Below are 17,372 nucleotides of genomic sequence, written 5' to 3'. Positions count from 1 at the left end.
GGAAGACCCCTCTGGGGACCCCTCATTAAAGGCATGGCATGGCAATAAACTACCGAGACTCGGCTGCCTGGGTGAGGCTTTGTTCCCGTCGAGGTAGTTAGAAGCGATGACATCTCACGGAGCTGAGTTTATGCTTGACTGCGTGTCCGGCACTGGGGGACGGAGAAAATAAAGATGCAACATAAAAAAAACACCTACAAAACACAACCAAATACCAAAACATAACCTAAACATACACATATGTATACAAAACATCAGAAACTGACACCTAGATATCAGAGTAACTAAATATTAATTCTACTGACTAACAAGTCCCGCGCACGCTTGTAAGCGGTACAGTCATCAGATCTATAGTCGTGCCCAGCATTTGAACACACTGCTTTCTTGACAGCACAATCTTTTGCAAAATGACCTTGTTTAGAACAAAATGAACATAATTCTTTCCCTTTACAGGACCTTGCCACTTGATAATTGAAATAACAACTCGCCTTCGAATGATCCCTCACCTTGCACGATCGAAAATCGATGAAAATGAGACCGATTGTAAGAATAACTTATGTACTCCTTTTTCATATTCCACGACATAATTTACATGATTGCTTTCTCTTTTGTCAGTATGATAAATGATTTTAGACCTGTATCGGAAATCGTCTTATCATCAAACCCTAGTGACGAATTTTGATTCCAAACAGCGTCTAGAAAGCGTTCTTTCCCCGATTCACGCGGCACATCGAATACTATTAATCGACGACCCTAATCGGTTATTTGCTTATTCCCTCTATTTCACGACTGTCCTGTTCAGTGTCTGTATCGTTGGTAGCAATCCTTATTCCTTTCGGATTTTCTTTGAGACTGATAATCTGCGAACCATTATTTCTTGAATCCAATTTCTTTATTATGTTACCCTTGAAAACCGTAGTTGAAATATCAGAAGGCTTATCTATAAGTAACACCTTTAGCGCAGTGAATCAAGAGGAGTTAACTTCCTCTGTTGCCAATCTCGCAACTAGAATGGGCGGAAGAGTCCTCTCCCGCTCCCCCATTCCAGCCACTTAATAAATCCAAATAACGTAATTTTCGTATTCGTGAAAGGATATATGAGGCGCTCTTCTCCCGCACGTATTTAGTATCGCTTACAAACTCTTCCACCTCACCGCATAAATCGTTAAACATATCGATTAATCCAGTCATAATCTCATCAAATACCGAGTCATTCGTAGCCGACGGCTTTTCTAAATTGCATAAAGCAGTAACCTCTGCCTTCCTGGCCTTCAAGGGGGAAAACGCTGGTTTTCCGTGACTCGAAATAAATGGTCCAAAAATCACCTCGGCAAACCTCACATCTGAATCAGAATCACGGGCACCTACACCGGTTACCCCTACGACCTTAGGAGCTTTTACCTGGTTTACTGTTCCAGATGACGACTCCTTAAGGGGAGACATCCCTTTTCCTTTTTTCTTAGACCTCAGACGCTGATTGGAACCAGCAGCACCGTCAGACTCACCGTCAAAATTGGTTTCGGTGCGAGCTTCACGACTCGTACTTATTAGCTAATCTTCTGACACTAATATTCAATAAAATTAAAATTTAACTTCAAAAATCTAATAAATAAACGATAATTAACACATCTAACAACTATTAAACAAAAAAAACTTTATAACCGATCAAACAAGACCGATATATAAACAAAATAAATCTCAGCCGATCAAAAAAAAAACAATATGATATGTTGCTAACGCAAACAGACTTATAATAAACAAATGTAAGTATTTATACCCGGCCAGTCTCCGTGGCGTGAGTGGTATTGTCTCGGCCTTTCATCCGGAGGTCCCGGGTTCGAATCCCAGTCAGGCATGGCATTTTCATTCACTACAAAAACACTCATCTCATCCTTTGAAGCAATACCTAAAACGGCGGTTTCGGAGGTTAAAAAAAATAATAAAAATATTTATACAAACTAAATAACATAAGGAACACCCTAAAACAATCACCTAACAAAACTACATTGAAACAGAACAGCAACCCACCTAAAATATCCTCTACCCAGTATCTACCAACATTTTCCAAACGATTACCCAGATAGCCTAATTACAAACATATTCGAAAATACATAGAAAAGCTAACTTAATAACCGATACTCACATACATAACACGGGAGCTATTTAGAACGTCTCATCGTGAATTCTCATCACTTTGACATCGAATCGGTACCGACGCGGTCTAGTTCAACGGATCGTTCGACGCATACTTATATAAAAGAGGGAGACGGGTGTCGCTGGGTTGCCTGTATTGTGGTCTTGAAGACGATGAGCATACCTGTTTTTACGGTGCTCAAGATGGGCTTCGAATAGACCGTTTGGGGAGAGATCTAGCCGGAGGAAATTACGAACTTTATGCTTAGCTCCAATGACGGTTGGAGTCGTTTTTCTCGCTGGTTCCAGCAAGTACTGTCCAAGAAAATGGAAGAAGAGGAAACAAGGTAGGGTGGTGTTTAGTCCGAGATTAGGGTGGAGGGCCAGCCCTCTCGGGTGGGTAGCGGGGATCCGACAGGATTGTCGCTGCTGAGTGCCCTCGGGGGACTCTTGAAGCCAGTGCTTGAAGACGATACAGGTAGAACCCGAGACACTCGTGGGGATGATGTGTACCTGCTTAGGCGATCCCATCCCCATGCTGTGTGAGGGGGAGGGTTTTTAGTGAAGTTTTAGGAAACCCCACACATCCAGCAGTACGGGCTGCTGGGCGTCTGGTTGCAGATTTTCCCTCCTCCGACGTAAAAAAAAAAAAAAAAAATAAAGGTATGGTATAATCCAATTAAATTCTAGTTTATATACTAATCTTTAAGACTGAAGTAAACATTTTTTGCGCTAAGCTTATTTATAAATTATAATACTTCAGCTAAAAGAAAACGTTTTTCTAAAAAAAAAAAAATTACAATATTTTTTGTCAATTGTATATTTAACTTTGTAAATTTAGGAGTTTATTTTATATATATATATTTTTTTAATTTATTTTTTTAATAAATTTGATAACTACTGTTTATAGCCGACATATTATTTCTAATATAAATTTTACAGGTGTTGTTATTCTAATAAATACAAAAAAAAAAAAAAAATACAAAAAACAACAACAAAATAATTATCATTTACGTTGATTTAAGAAAATAAATTATTAATTTATTCGGATTTGAATACTACATCGTGGATACCGGTGTTCTTTGGCGGTCGGGTTTTAATTAACCACACGTCTCAGGAACGGTCGGGCTTTGTTCGACTATACATTTACCAGTACAGTTACACTACACCGATAAGTCGCTAATGTCTTTAATTGTCGATAAGTCAATAAATAAAAATATTTTTTAAAAAGTTATTAATTTAATGAAATCGAGAAATTATTTTTTATTATAATTTATAAAAACATATATTAATTCTCTATATCAAGAAAAATCGGCAAATAGCTTTTTTTTTATTTCAAAAAAAGGAAAAACAAACAAATTACTTTAAAAAAAAAATAATAGATTTATTATCAACAAATAACTTAATTATTACAAAATTAAAATTTATGAAAATAAATTCACACCGATCTTTGAAAATCTAGGCAAGTCTCGCTTTTTCAAAAATGTGTTTTCAAAAACAGGGTACACATAGGTTACGTATTGCGGTTATATATACAAATGAGATGTAACTCTAGAACGGTCGCGTTTAAAGAAAAATATCAAACGATATAAAGATCTTAGAATTGCGTATCGTATCAGAAACCGTTATGAAAATCATCGAGGGGGTTCCCATTTTAAAAAAATGAAGTAGGCCACCCTACCGGAAAAAGATGGAGATTTCAAACCCCGTTAGGGTATCTTTAATGGACTCAAAAATCGAGGATCCCACAGGAATCCGTCGTTTCCCAAAGGAGTAATTATTTTTTTACGATTAATTTATCATATAAGAGAAGCTTGCACACGGGAATACAAAATTAAAATTTTTAGAGTATGAAAAACGTCACGTCTAACCGGGATTTGAAGCCGGGACCTTCGGGTCCCGGCTTCAAAGGCCGAGACACTATCGCTCCACCACGGAGATCGGCGAAAATAATTCCATTAATTTTTCGCTTTTAATCGAAAAATTAAGTAGTTTTAACGGTCGAGACGCGAGTATATCGTCTGATATTCGATCGTCATCTGTAAGAGTAGTTTCCTCTGAAAATTATTATGTCTGTACGGAAAAAATGCCAAAAATGCGATAGAATATTCAAATCGACGAAGAAAACGACAGGAAACCGCTTCATTCCTCAGTTATTTTGTAAACCCTACGGCTAAGGATGATCATCAGTCTTGGGAATAGCTTTACCGTCGCTGCGAATCGCTTTTTTCCACATCTAATCGCTTATGCATATACAAATGGATATTTTACAAAACGAATTTTAAAACGATAATCTCAAAACGAACGAACGCTCGGGTTATCGATTTGCCAGATCGCGTGAAGGGCAATTTTCCCTGTTGTCAGCGAAATGGGTGCGCACGTACGATCGCTTTCCTCGAAGTTTATTTCAAACGGTCGACGTCCCGATAGTAAAACGACGGTATAAACGCGTATAAGGTGTAGAAAGCGACGAAAGCGTTGAACGTTGTCAGGATCGAACGCTTCATAGATACACGAGTAACTCCATCGTTACCGTAATAGTAAAAACTATTTCTCAAAACAGAGAAGAAATCCTCGCTGTTAATTAACAAAAAAAGGTTTTTGGAAAAATTTCTAGCAGATGTTATCCGTTTAAATTATTTTTTACATACTGACCGAGTTAAAAACCGGATGTCTCAGTATAAAAAAAGATTTACTTCACGATCGGGTCGGTAGTAAACTTTTCTCTTATAACGAGGAAGAATATTTGTTCCTGTTAAACCGAGTAGGTTTTCTGGAGCATAATAGAATTTGCCGTCGATCGAAAAACATTTTTGGATGAAAACAGAATCGAAACGGCCGTGCCGTTAAAATATTTATTATTTGTACCTCAAAGTCGTCTACCTTTTACACGAAAATGAAATAATTTCAGAGCGATAACGAAGTGAAAAAAAAAAAAACAGCGGAAAAAATATTAAAAGTATAAATGTTTCTTTAACGGGAAATAAACGGTAAAATTATTAAAATTTCAAAAAGTGCCTTTTAAAAAAATGTTGAAAATTATGATTAAAGTTTGTTTTCCGCGAGTGCATAAAAGTTTACTACGCGAGAATTTAAAATAAACTGCTATTCATACAGAATTGGAGCTCAAAGTAAACATTTAAGACTGAAAAAGAACATTCACGGTACAATGAAACCGTTCAGCCAGTTATTTTTTAACGGATTCAACAGATGGTCTTCTACATCGGAAGATAGAACTAGACAGACCAAAATATTGTTAAATCATACAACTCCAATATCGCTGTAAACGCGCAGAAACGCAAAATAACAGAAACATTTCGATTTATAGATAGAAAGTTTTTGTTTTATCTTTTTTTGGAAGGTTATTAAAAAATAAAAACTTATAGCGCGTTTAGAGAACATATTCTCAGCGAAACTTATAAGCGATTTTAACGTTTATTTTTTATCCCATAAGGTCATACATAGGAAACTATAAATCAAATACTATTTTTAACTTCCGTCGGTTTAACTTTTTTTACGATAACAGAGAAGTATTGAGGTTATTCCAGATTTAAAGGAATTTTCTTTTCTTATCAAATTTATCATCTGAACCCTTTACGACCGTTTTTACAAAAAACCACTTCCTACTGACTTAAGATATTACAATTTTATCAGATATGTTATCAGGATTACGTTTTTCGACCAAATTGTAAAATAACTAATTAAATTTCGAGAGAGCTACTTCCAAAACCGAAACGGATAACATAAAGTTAACGTAATTTTAAACCGAAAATACAATAATTATGTTTTGCATTGTTAAATATCTAACAAAAATTAAATTTTATACCTGCGAAAAATATAACTAGAAAAACATTATATTAATAAGAAATAAATAATACATGGCCGATCAAATTAAAGAGAAAGTCATAGTAAATGATAAATAGGAGCGTCAAATTAACGCAAATTTTTAAAAAATTAGAAACTGAAATAATCTTTATCAAATATTAATATTGTTTGTAAATAAGAAATAAAAAAAATATATATACTTTTTACACTTTTTACGGTCATAGAATATATATTTTTAAATAAATATAACGGTCGGATAAAAAAATATAAATACATCGACTTAATTTATATGGCGTCCATTACACGGTTATAACGTAAGCAAGAGTTAATTCGTAAATTACACACGCCGTGCTGCGACAGGTAAACGCTTCATCGAACAAGTAACTTACTTAAGAATCATAATAAAGATTTGTAGAAAAGACAAGAGTAATAATAATCGTGAAAAATAATGTTTTTTTTTTTGTATCTAATTATTTTTACTCCGAAAAAAAATACGTGTAGAACACATCTATCTAGGTCACACGTATCCATTCGATATAATAAACGGTTTGCATATATTTATACTTTTTTAATAGTACGCGGTTTAAAATATAATTTATTTACAAAAGATCCCTTGAAAAATTAAATAAATATACATAAAAGGTTGACAAGCAGCAGTTCTTACCGGCAAATAACTGGTACTGGACGACGATCGACGAATAAAAGAAGAAATTAATAAACTAATAAAGTGAAAAACACGCGCACATTCACGACGAAACTAACATATTGTAAGTTCAACGCGCACGACGGACGAACGAATAGAACCGCAGTCCAACACTGACTGAAGTGAACCCCGCGTACATCAATCGTACACCTGGCTTTGTATATCGCCATGGTTACCGTGACGCAACGTAAACTTTGAAGGTCTCGAAACGAGGATGAATGGTCGCTATGGTAACCGCCGGTAAAAGAAATTTTATTGGTGGAAACGGTACGTCACGTGGCACTAATTATACCGCGTTCTTTCCAGGAAAAAACAAGACCTGCTCTACAACGATATTCGATTTCGGTAACTGTTGCTCTCGACAAACGTACACGTACACGCAAACTTGGCGCTCTCTCTCCCGCTAGTTACAACCGTTTCCTTTCAAGACTGCTCTTCTTCCCCCCCCCCCTTTGTTTACTCGAATACGATCTCGCGCGTGCTAATATTTAGCGGCGATTTTGTCGCAGAAATGTCGTAATATTAACGACGTACCTACGATCGTCTGGCGACAACGGTAATATAATGTATATATATATATATATATTTCATCCGTTACGGAAAAAATAGCTCGCGATTTTAGGTTTCTATTGCGAACCGTATGGATTTCGACCGAAAAAAAGCACTCGAGATGCGATAAATAACTTACCGTCTCCGTATTAAATAACTTTAAGGATAATAAAAAAATTACAGTAGTTTTTTCAGATCTGGCGAAAGCTGTTGAGACCGTCCCGTATTCAAAGCTGCTACAAAAATTAAATAGTTTGGGAATACGTGGCTTATCTCATAAATTATTTATTTACCTTAAAAACAGATTGCAAATTCTTACGATCGTCAAAAATACTAATAAAAAGCAGTCGACTGAATACAGCCTACCCTAATTCGTTGATACCAGCATTCGCTAGATGGACGTAGTGTCCATCACTACACCATCATCGGTTTAATATACGGCCTACCGCAGGGATCAGTCTATCCCTTATCTTATTCTTATTGTACGTAAATAATTTACTAAAAATAAAAAATAAAAAATAAAAACTGCGATATATTTCGCTAATAACACCGTCTTGATTTTCACGGGCTTCGCACGGGATGAGGTTACAAGATCGGCTGAAGAAGGGTCTGAGGAGCGCTTGATTTGACGAACATCTACTATAATGTTTAAAAAAGCGTGTTTATGACGTTTTCTACAAATCACGGTAGTCAGCATCATAACCTAAATAGTTTAACCGTGCGTTCAATAAACTGCAAAAGACCGACTTTTACTCCAGGTCTGTGTCCCAAACTAGAAAAGATAAGTAAACAAAATTTCTGCATAAGCCCTCACCTTAAAGGGAACGCGCAAAAGAATTAAGCACTTGATCCTTAAATTCCACCAAATTAGTAAACAAAAAAATAACAGGTGTCACTAGACTTTTATATTTTGCGTATGCCCGATCGATAATGCAGCATGTAATGCGTTGACAGATTGGGATAAGAAACGTGCACTTAATAAAACGTACGCGTTTCAAAAATATTTAATAAAAACAGCCTTAAATAGAACCAGACTTTACCTTACAGCCGACCTATTCCGGGAATTTAACGGGTTAACAATGAGACGACTTGTCAAAAGCATTGTTTTGTATATTCACAAAAATATAAACCTCTTTAATGCCGGTGATTCATCGTGTAATCTGAGACCATCTAGTATCACCTTTATATACTTTTTAATGACCTGCAGGAGACATTTTATGCATATTTCTGCTAAACTAATAATATAGGAGAGTGAACAACAAACTCCTTAAAGAATGGATAATGCAAATAATGTGAACGAATTTTCAAAGCATGTTTTTGCTATCCTGTCTAAACGATACTTAATTAGTTAATATTCAAGAAAAAAACACCTTTTAAGTAAAAATAATAATAAATAGATAAAAAGTGACGTATTTAATTACGCGGTGTAAAAATAAACGATTTAGTGAAAACCTTTACTTCATTATTAAATATAAAATCCTATTATAATCCAAACTAACGAAGTCAGACTTATTAAGGGTAAATTGATAATTATAGTCATTATATTAATAGAAAGATTATTTAGCATTATTTTAATGGCTACAAAATAGTTTTAATAACATAATATTCATTTTACCGATTTATAAGATATACTAAGCGTAAAAATGTACAACAATATAAACATTATTTACATCATCCTCATATTCTTGATATTACTAAATCTAGAATGTCGAATTTTAATGCACGAGTGCTCATATGTTACAATTTTCTAGCCTAAGTTTTAATTTTAATCGATCTAGATCGTTAACAATTAAGTGTCTGTATGTAAGGTTTTAGTAGGAATTTTTATTATTTATTTTTAAAATAGTTTTAACTTTTTATTTCCTTTATATAAAGCGACTCATACCTGACGAAGGTTATCCTTTGCAGGTGTTACATTTGCTAATACCATATTTGTAATTCTTTTTTGTACGAGGGAAAAAAAGGTTTATTCATTATTCATACTAACATAAAAAAAAGCAAGCGATCCGACAACGGGTGCATCGCTTTAATCGACGCTTAAGGTGGAGTGTCCGCATTTTAGAAAACAGGAAAAAACAAAAGCTTATTCATAAGGAAAATGTCGTTAGATGAAGTTAGGCCGCGCAGCAAAAAAAAAAATATTTACTCATATACCTTAATTACTTTCCGTTTTTCTACGAAAATTCTCTGAAACGGCCGCGTCAATTTCTATCCCAATTAACTTATTTCCTTCTGAGCCGATACTGTGAATTTCAATCGAAACCGAGGGGGAATTCAGAAGAAGCTGTATGTTAACTCATCGTGCGTGCCACAACGGGTTAATCGATATAGATACTTTGATCGTTTCGGTTGATAACTTGTTTACTCGCCTTTGATAACCGGTTACAACTATTTTCCTGTTAATTTTTTTACCGTATGAAAAATCCCGATCTTGAATCGAACCCGTATCCTTCCGAACGGAAGGATTATGTTTTTCATTTGTTATAACATTTTTTAAAATAAAAAACGTTAAACCGTACCGGCCCCTCGAGTTAACTAAAGCGTAAATAATACTTAAACGTGTAATTTATCGGGGTACAAATACGAATACAATAATACGATGATTGCAGGCGACCTGACTCGAGACACAAGCCGCTTCCTAAACGGATATTTAACAAAATATTTCTAGAAATAACAAGAATCGTATTCAGGCTTTACCAAAAAGAATTAGATGGTTTCCGGTTTCCTTCACCGTATCGTGCAGAACTATGAATCCGATTTAACCCTAAGAGCGACTCCGCTTCGTTCACCGTAGGGATGGGTCGTATTATACCTCACAGAAACCATCACTGATTGAGACGGTTTACGTACCGGTCACAAAAAAAGGCTATAACAGATGCGTAAAAGCATCAAATACTCCTTTGTGTGGGAAACGATGCGTTATTCAAACGTCCCCGTTCGATAAGAATCGATCGATATTCATTCGACAAAATTTCACACTATATCGTGCTTAAAAAGGAGCACAGTTAGAGAAAGGATTTATGAAAGTTTTTAGTCAGAACATACGTTTATCGGTTAGTTTTCCCCGTACTTCCTGACATTTCACCTTGTATTTTTTTTTATAAAGAAAAATGCAGCAAAACCGCCCGATCGGACCCCATATAAATTGTGAGTTCACCCCGTTATTACGAGGTTAATTACCATCTATTTTCACTATAACTACACGAATCGATAATCCAAATCCGCTTTTCATCGCCGGTAAATATCTGCACCGTTCCGTACACCGTTCTTTATTTCGGTGACCGGTACATAACTACAGAGAACAGAAGTTAGATTTTTATAAATCGAGTCTGATTATCAATTTATATACGACGCAAAAGGAAGGTTTATCGTTCTTTTCTGTTCTTCTATATATTTATTAAATTAACATATTTCTGCTTGCTATTTATTGGCGTACTAAAATATATCAAATTTGTATATCGAGATTTATCCAGTACCGGCCGGAACATTATTCTGACAGATTTATTTATGTACATAGTGATTAATGAAGAATGTAAAAAATTTTCGGGACATCTACCGGTACCGTGTTGAACCAACCGGGCGATTTTATCGAGTATATTTCGTTCGGTTGATTTTGACAGCTAGGCTCACGGTACAATTCTTCATCGACGTCGAGAAGTCGGTCTTATCCCTGACCGCGTAGTTACAGGTTGAAACGGCCGCGCTCCCATCTTCCTTCGAAAAAATATAGTCGTATATCGAAAGACGGCTTAACCCCGATACCCTTGTACAGATACAAGATTCATCGATCGTCGGATCAAATTTTTACCTTCTGTTTTGCGCTATAGCAATCTATAAGGGATATTATTGTAACCGGTTCGATTTGGACGCAAGCGATTCTCACCGGATCTTGACGTTTTGGCACTTTTTTTGTTTTCAGTCATTTGACTGGTTTGATGCAGCTCTCCAAGATTCCCTATCTACTGCCAGTCGTTTCATTTCGGTATACCCCCCTACATCCTACATCCTAAACATTTTGTTTTACATATTCCAAACGTTACCTGCCTGCATAATTTTTCCTTTCTACCTGTCCCTCCAATATTAAAGCGATTATTAAGAGAGTTATAAGTCACATATTAAGACATGCTGATTAACCAGGATGTCCTATAAGTCTGTCTTTTCTTTTAACTATATTTTTCCAAATGCTTCTTTCTTCATCAATTTGCCGTAATACATCTTCATTTGACACTTAAGGAAACCAAAAGACCAAAAAATCGGATGGAAATTTTCCGGATGTTAATGTTCGTATGTACATGTGTGTGTTCGGTGTGGAACTCTAAATCACCTTATTTCTCCGGAACTACTGCACCAAGTTTGACCAAAGTAGATCAGATTACTAGTATATATGGGTGAACTCGGTACTACAGAGTGATTTTTTCGTTCTGTTACCCTATTTTAAATGTAATTTAAGAAAGGGAAATTTTGGTGCAATAAAAAAATGTATTTGTTACTTAAAAAAGAGATTTAATAAAAAGCTATTACTTACATAATTGTTAAAGAATATGCTTAAAATGCCCCCCACCCCTTGCGGTTATACACGCACGGACTCTTTTCAGCATATTAGCAGAAACCTTTTTAAGAGTTGCATTGGAAATATTCGTGATTAAGTCTGTAATATTGACTATTGATGAACCCTATCACTATTGATGAACTTAAGTTCATCAATAGTGATAGGGTTGTTTTTGAAGGCCTCGGAATTAATATAGCCCCACAAAAAGTAGTCAGGAGATGTGAGGTCTGGGGACGTTGGAGGCCATAAGCCCTTGCTTATTATTCGATCATCAAAGAACTCTTGCAGAAAATCCACGGTCTCTCGAGACGTGTGGCATGTAGCGCCGTCTTGGTGAAACCAGCAGTACCGTTCTTGAGGTTCGAGGAGGGACAAAAATTGGCGCACAATATTGCTGTATACTTCATCGCTTACTGTCTGTTCGAAGAATACGGATCCGACTATACGATGACGAGATATCGCACACCATACACCAATTTTTTCAGGATGCAACGATTTGTCTTGTAAAGCGTTAGGATTTTCAACCGCCCAATTTCGACAGTTATGACTGTTCACATAACCGTCGAGATAGATCCAAGCTTCATCACTAAAGAACACTGTGTTTAAAAATTCGATTCCGTTATCGTTCACGAGAGACCCGAACCGACGGCAATATTGCAATCGCTTGTTTAAATCTGGAGGCTGAAGCTCTTGGACTAATTGTACGGGATACGGATACAATTTTTTAGCGGCTTTCTAAACACTCGAATATAAGAAACGGACTTGCTTGGAAAGTTGTCGTAAACTTTTCCGTGGAGAATTGAGCAATCTTGTTTCCACATTCTCTAAAACGTCATCTGTCAAAAGAGTTGGTTGACCACTACATTTCTGTCGCAAACACTACCTGTCTCTCAAAATTGTTTTGCTAGCCTAGAAATTGGCATTTTTTCTAGCGGAGGAACACCAACAAATTTAATTTGAAATAATTCTTTTACACTCGCGTACGATTTCGTAGCAAAATATTGTTCAAGAATGAAAACTCGTTGTTCTATGGTAAAAGATATTCTGTTCGTAACACGACCGGAAACAGCACAAAAGTTTACACAGCTCAAGGAGAATCAACTCACACTGCCATATCTAAACCGATTGAGTAGCGCTACCAACTTCGTGTCACAAAACAAAATTTTCCTTTCTAAGACAAAAATTACCAGACATTAAAAATTGGGTAACAGGACTAAAAAATCACCCTGTAGGTGCGTTAAGTCTCGTGGATACACCAGTCTGTCCACCGTACAAGCGAAATTTGTTCTATGTAATTTGTGTACATTGGTTAGTGCCGTCCTCCTCGCTAGTACCGCCATACCCGCGCGAATTAAATACGCTATGCGCGCACGCTTTAGTTAGAATCATTGAATGAAATAAAGGGGAAAATATCATATTTAAATAAAATCATATTTAAAATTGTGTATGTAAGCTGTGCATCGAAAATAACCTACAGTTGTTAGCTTCTTTTAAATTATTACGCGAAATATCCCGTGGTTGGGAAGGATTTGATGATGTCAAAGGTGAGATTCGGATATCGACAAACATAGGTAGAAAAATTCGATTCAGATACGAACGGATTTTACAGTTTACTGTAACTCCGTTCGACTACGACGTTTAAATGTAGAAACCCTTTTTTATTATCGAGGCTGGGATCGATCTGTGAATGTAAACCGGTTACTTAAGCGTTAATATCGAGAAGGACTAACTTTTGGAGCGTAGCTGAGTAGTTATATGTATAAATGAATAAATTCATTATTGAGAGAAACGTAATATTATATTATACAGATCGCATCAGGAACGGGTTTGTATATGCTACAACACCAACAAAAAAAGGGATTGCTCCACCATTTACCCAGATGGTCACGGAAATCCGTGGTAAAAATTTTCATTCGTTCGTCACAACGATATCATAAAATAAACGATTAGAGAACTGCATCTTAAATGCGCTTGCCGAGGTGGAAAACGCCGACTGTAAATATGTTTTGGCAATTTTTATTGACATAGAGGCAGCATTTCCTTCCTTGTGTTGGAGTTCTGTCCTCTATGAGTTGGAAGGCCGCAATGTTCCCGTAGCCCTACAGGCCGTAGTACGTGACTACTTGTCTAACCGCTCGGCTCTGTTTAAAAATGCGCACCTAGTTGTGGAAAACTCCGTAACCAGGGGAAGCCCGCAGTGTTCCGTTCTCGGTCCCTTGCTGTGGAACCTGGTCTTTGACGGATTTCTGGGATTGACATTCCCGGAAGGGGTACGGCCCGGGCTTTCGCCGATGACTGTCTCCTATTAGTTCGTGGTAACTCACGACCGCAACTAGAAGATCGGGCGCAGGTGGCTTTGTCGAGCGCGGAGGGCTGTATGGACATGCAACATTTAAAGATTTCTGTGCCTTAGATGAAGTACATGCTTCTCAAGGGCGCAAACAAATTATCGTACAGTCGTAACCCCCACATTAAGTATAAAGGCTGAGTAATCAGCCGAGTTAGAGTTTATAAGTACCTTTCGACTTTTCGAGTTTCATAAGTCCAGTCATTGTTTTGTTTGATGAGAAGTTGCTGTTTAGCAATCAAATTAAGCAAGAAGCGGCGGATGCCATCTCAATGATGCACAAACTTAGGAGAATTTCTCGGAAAGACTGTGGGTTGTCGGGCCGTCAAATGTACATGGTGTACCGAGGTGTCTTTGAAAGCAAGACCACTTACGCGGCGCCCGTTTGGGCGTATAGGTTGGATATGAATAGAGCACTTGTTCAAAATTTAAGAAGTGCTCATCGCAGAGCCTTAATTGTATGCACTGGTGTTTTTAAAACAACCTCCTTCGAGGCTACTAACGTATTGGGAAAGGCTCTCCCAATCGATTTAGTGGTGAAAGTTCGGGCAGCCATGTGGACATTGCAAAGAGGTCGAGAGGCCGAGGTATTTGGAATGCGGAACGGCGATCACAATGCACCGGATCTAAATTTCGTTCAGTTGTCCATCTCCCGCCTGCGGAAGAGGCTGCAGAGCCTCGCGATGGATGCATGGCAGCTGGAATGGTACACCACGACTAAGGAAAGATCCTTGTATAAATTTATACAGGATCTGGGGGATGGTATGCCTCGAGCTCGTATTTAAGGGCAACGGGTGCCCTGGTGCTCACCAACCATGTAAATTTAAACCAATATCTGTTTCGATCTGCCTGGAAACTGATGAGCTGTGCGTCTGTGGGGAGGACCAGTCAAATGAACACCTGATATTTGACTGCCCTGCTCTTGGAGGGGACAGTGACCAAGCCACCCTGGAACTTAGAGGTCAAGGGGAAAATTGGCCACCCACAAGCGGCGAGTCAATGTGGCGAGAGCCGCATTGTCGGGCTGTGTGGGAGTTCCTTGATGCGGTTGCTTTGTTCAACCGACATCAGTAGTTTACCTAAGGGGAAAAAGACTCCTACCGCACTGCTGTGGCTACCGCACCTAGAGATATATATGGCTGACCACCAGCCAATTAAGGCTCCAAGCGCTTTTTATGGTGGACAGGTACTTGCTGGCATTCAGCGACCTAGGCGTGGCAGCGAATTGCTGTCTAGACGAAATGAATTTCAATTTATGAATGTCATATATATTTTTAGTAGTTGACGGGGTGCGCTTTCCCATTTTATTAAATATATGACAAGTGAGCGGTTGGGACACGTAAGCCGGTGGTGTATGGCAACGCGCTTAGTCCGCTCACGCTGTTAGGTAAGCTCTAGGAGCTATTTAGGACAGTGGTCGCTAAACTGTTTCGAGACTCAGTAGCCGTTTGTGGTACAGACATTTGATCGTGTGGTTTAGGGCGACCGAATGGGATGGTGGCGGGAGAAATGCCAAGCAAACCAATATTCCTATCTAATATGTACGGATAATAAATGTGTAAATTAACTAAAAAATAATTTACAATTCAGTTGTTAATGAAAATGGGAAATAGAAAATTCAGGACAAAGTAATCGAGAAGGTAAAAAGATAATCTTTTAATTACAAATTAAATAAGTAATTCTCGAGAAGATATTTTAATCGATCGGGTATTTAGTTTAAACTGGCGACGTAAGAAATGTATTTTTTTGTTTTTAATAAAATACTTTTTTTAAACGCGTTTAAAATTTTCAATTAATGAATTATCGTTCAAAAATGTTTCATATTAATGGGCGCCACAATGATGACCCGACAGACGCTTTTGTGTTGTGAAAAGTCCTCCTGACGTTTTGAGGTAACCTGAGAGATATAAATATTTAATATGTTTTATTAATAGACACTGGAAATCTAAACTTCCCACGAGAATTTATCGCAGACCAAAACTACCGAGCGTCTCATATCGTGGGTACCACAAATAATACTATTAATTATATGCCGTTCTACGCGGAGGATTGGTTCGAGTCCCGGCACGGAATTTTTCACACGCTGTAAAATTCATTATCTTACACCGTCCTATAACAGATGTAGGGCGTCAACCGGTTGTTATTTAATAAGGAAAATATGTTATTATTAATGTAAATTCCGCGCGATTAGCGATTCACTTCTCCTTGAGAAGCAGGATTCGGGTCGGTTTTATCCTTATTTAAAGTCAGAATCCAATGGCCAAATGATTTTTGGAACTCGACGTAATAATATTTTCTAGTCTATTCTAAATAATTTCTTCATATGTATATACGTTCAAATTATCTGTGATTTTAGATGAAACAACAGATATATTCAAAAAAGAGGAATAAAAGTATTAAAAAAAGGAAAAGGTTTTAGCTAGTACTGAACGATCACTTTTATTTAACGTTTTTATTCGGCAACCGCTGTCGAGATAAGTTATTTGTAAAACGTTCATCATTTATCCGATCGCAAGTATAAAAAACATCAAAATAACTGCAATCGACGAGCATAGAACTATCCGACGTTCATTATATTTCAACTTCGCATAAAAATGCCGATCTCCTTGGAAGAGCGGTAGCGTCTCGGTCTTTCATCCGGAGGTTCCGGGTTTGAATCCCGGTCGGGCACGGCATATTTCATACGCTAAAAAATTCCATTTCTATATCCCACTCGTAAGCTTCAAACTTATGAGCGATATCATCGAGCAAACAAAAAAAAAATAACTTACGCATAATAGTCCGCAGTTATCTTGATTTTTGACTCGTTGAGTATCCGTAAGAAAATCGGAATCGATTATAATGAATCCCGTAAGAAAATCTTTCGGTAACGCCATTCGTTGTCTTTAAAGCGGTACGCGGTCTTTAATACGATATGCGCGCGCGAGTATCCCCGCACATAGCGTATTTCTTTCGCGCGGGTGTGGCTGTACTAGCGGCGACGGTCGGCACTAACTAAGTAATGTAATTTCACAACTTACATACAATAAATTCGTTCGCTTGTACGGACGACAGACCGGTGTAGCCGTAAGGCTTAACGCACCGAAGTATAGAGTTCACCGGGCAATCGAGTTTGAGACTCAGCCAAACCGAGTTACCGTTTTACACTTTAAATATTATTCATCTATTTAATTCTATCGCTCACCTCTGTCGTCACTATATAACTGTAGTTTACAACATTTTTTTTTTGGGTGGGGATGCGATTTTGCGAATATTGTTATTTTTAA

The 17,372-nt window shown here is 37.3% G+C and overlaps 1 protein-coding gene across 2 annotated transcripts in view; it reads right to left on the bottom strand.

The window, feature by feature from the left end:
• LOC142332341 (uncharacterized) overlaps positions 1-6,799 on the bottom strand; it is a 117,745-nt gene extending 110,946 nt beyond the window's left edge. For both annotated transcript variants that reach the window (XM_075378737.1, XM_075378734.1), the window contains exon 1: positions 6,623-6,799. The gene's annotated coding sequence lies outside the window, so the exon portion shown is untranslated. The remainder of the gene's footprint in view (positions 1-6,622) is intronic.
• Positions 6,800-17,372: the final 10,573 nt, after the last annotated feature.

This window comes from Lycorma delicatula, chromosome 11 (assembly GCF_047948215.1).
Source record: "Lycorma delicatula isolate Av1 chromosome 11, ASM4794821v1, whole genome shotgun sequence".
In the NCBI taxonomy this organism is placed as follows: Eukaryota; Metazoa; Arthropoda; class Insecta; order Hemiptera; family Fulgoridae; genus Lycorma; species Lycorma delicatula.
Note: the sequence above shows the minus strand (reverse complement) of the source record. Positions and strands in the feature narration are given on the sequence as shown.